Genomic DNA, 3265 nt, shown 5'->3' on the forward strand with positions numbered 1-3265 from the left:
GAGAGATGTCTTTTAGTACAAGATCATAGTTTCTTTCACACCTCAATTTAAGTAGGAAAGAGTTTGAATCAGGATAGCGAAAGAGAAAGAAAAGAGAGCGAAATTTTTGATGTAAACTTGGCAGCTATAAAAAGTCTGCCCAGTATTTTGTGCAGCATGACTTTGTCGAGCTTCTTCAAATATTTCACACCTTTGAGAAAGACAATTGAATTAACTACTAAGACCTTTGCAGCTATAAAAAGTTTTGGCCAGTATTTTGTTCTTTTTAACATGCATGCTCCTTGATCAATACTTAGAAGTTAGAAAGATATGTTTGTATAACCAAACAGTTACTCAATAATGTCAAAGCCGTCATGGTTTAGTTGCCCATCAACACATAATGATGCAAGGAAAACAATGCTTTCCATTGACAAAATAATAAGCAGTTCAAATCCAGCAAAACCACATGGAAAGTTGCAGTGGTCTGATTCTTCTTTTGAAGAGGCAAACCACGTCCATATACAACAAAATGAGGATAAGAAATTCACATTTTTACATTTTACATTTTACATTTTCAAATCAGGTTGAACCCACCAGCCTTAATGCCACTGTACTGAAAATTGTGTATAAATAATTTACTCAATACTTGTTTTGATTGTACAGAAAGGTCGGTCACAAGCCAGAGGAGATTCAAACAATGATATATATTTTTAGGGTACTCTGCATGTAAAGCATTAAAGGCCCTCTAGCATCACCAGTACATACAAATACATGAACTCCATTACTACTAAAATTCCTCCACAGTGAACCTACCATGTAAATGAGCACCCAGCACTCTTTATCAAGTAACGACTAAGAACACAACTGCCTACTATGCAGAGTTTTACTGGATGTAATCTGATAAAGATTGCATAAGAAAGCTAAAACCATAATTGGATTTGTTTTTAGCATTTTTTTTTAGTTGTTACTAAAATTTGGACCTTTATGCCAAAGTTACTCTTGGTAGATGTTCAAAAAATTTCTCATACTCAAAAAGACTATAACAGCTATTTTATTCTTATATAAGTCACATATTGAAAATTATATCCTTTTCATAAAGTAATTAAGTTCATCGCCGCACTAATTAAATCTGGGTGTATCTACCCATCCTTTATTTTACGAGAAGTCTCACATTAATATTTGCTTCAGCCATTTTTTCAATTTGGGCTGCCTTCTCATTTGCTAAGGCTACATTAAACTCTGTGAAATTCTAGATCCCTTAGAACAAATGTCCTGCACGATGCTGGGACAATCGATTAGAACATCATACAACTGAAAGACCTGAACACGAAACAACAAACAACTAAAAGGAAACAAGACACAGGAAGTTGTTAACCCAGTTCGGTGAAACTACACCTACGTCTGGTTAGCTTTCGCCCAATGAAAAGGAATTCCACTATCTCAAGAACTAGGTATTACAGACCCACATGAACACATCAAGTTCATTGTTCTTAACCTATTCTACCCAGTGGTATTCTACTTAGAACCACAGCCTAAGTATGAGAGCCCCTCTCACTTTTCCTCAATCACTGCCACAGTGATTGGTGAACAACAATAACACAGAGTTTGTTTGACACTCAAACACAACACAGAACTCAGTCTCACTTTATAGAATCAGTGAGCAAGACGAGTTCACAACTAACAAAGACAAAGAACAACTTACACTCTTAAGAACACTTGATCTTCAAGGTAATTCTCTCGATCACCTCAAGCTTCAGGTCTTTGTCAATATATATACTTCAGCTGAGGCGGCTAGGGTTTATTTGGGCTGAAGAACACTTTGATCCAACTCATATCAGCAGAGAATCTTTCAAGATCTGATATGAGTGATCAACAAGTAAAAATAGAAACAAATCTTTTTAATCACAGATTTGCTTCAACAATTACAACCCGCAACTGGCTCCCAACACACAGTTACTTGACCTTCAAGTAAGCACAGATCATACCATAAAGCATAACCACAAGGGACCCACTTGCATGCCAGCAGGGGCGGATGTCCTGGCCTTCATCAAGGCAGATGTCACAACATCGGCTAGGACATCAGGTTGTTTTTTTTACAAAATTGATGACAACAAAGGAACAACAATCTCCCCCTTTGTCAAATTTTGACTAAAAACAACTTCACTACCAGAGAGGGAAAAAATATCAAAATCATCAGAGTCAGCAGCAGGAATACTCCCCCTCAAACCAATGCATCCACAACAGCCAAAACATGAAGGAACTCCCCCTCAAAAGATGCATCCAAATAAACACTGCATAAAGTATATAGAACCCATATGCAACACAGTACAAACTAAGCAAGCACACTTGGTACTACTTGAACAGAAGCTAGCTTGTAGCACTTGAACACTTGAACATAAAATATCTCCTGAACTGGTCTTGTCTTGACAAAGCTGCATACTTATTACATAACATAACCAGAATACCAAGTCTTCAAAAAAAAACAACCACAACAAACTACTACTCTACTACTACTCCCCCTTTTTAGCACAAATTTGGCAAAGATGGAAAGAATTGAACCAAGGCCAACTAAAAATCAACAAGGAGATGCACTAAACACCAGAAGAAGAGGAGTGTTCCTCATCATTTTCTGCAGATCCTTCCCTCTCAGCATCAGCTGCATGCTCACCCTCTTGACCAGCTTCCTCCTTGAGAGTTTGAATGAGAGCATCCACCTTAATCTTCCTAGCAGCAGCAATCCTGATCATCTCTTGAAGTTCCTTGGAAATGGCCTCAAGTTCAGCAATGACACTGTGAGTGCCTGAGGCAGACATAGAGGCAGGAACAGATGTCCTACTGGATGGCAGATCAATGTCCAGGACATGAGGGTCCAGGAACAACCGTTGGTCCAAGGTGATGGGAGGGCCTTTAGGCACAGGAACATCATCAACAGTGAGGATATTAGGATGTTGTTTCAGAATGATAGCAGTCAGTAAAGAAGGAAAAGAGATGGGGAGTTTCACTGCACAGGTATCTGCATGCTTCAAAGTTTGGGAAAACACAAAGTTGCCAAAGTCATAAGCAATTTCAATCCCAATGCGATAGAGAAGCTTGGCAAGCATAGCAGAAACAGCAGAAGTATGGTTAGAGGGAACCCAATTCACCACTCCAATCCTATTCAAAATAGCATACTTCACACTCAGAACCCCAGTTGACAGAAGCTTCTTAGCAGGCCACTTCTTTACTCTTCCAGCAGTCAATTCCTCAGCAACCGTATCCAGAGAAAGTTCTTCTTCAACAAATTCAA

Source organism: Lotus japonicus, chromosome 1 (genome assembly GCF_012489685.1).
Source record: "Lotus japonicus ecotype B-129 chromosome 1, LjGifu_v1.2".
Taxonomy (NCBI): Eukaryota; Viridiplantae; Streptophyta; class Magnoliopsida; order Fabales; family Fabaceae; genus Lotus; species Lotus japonicus.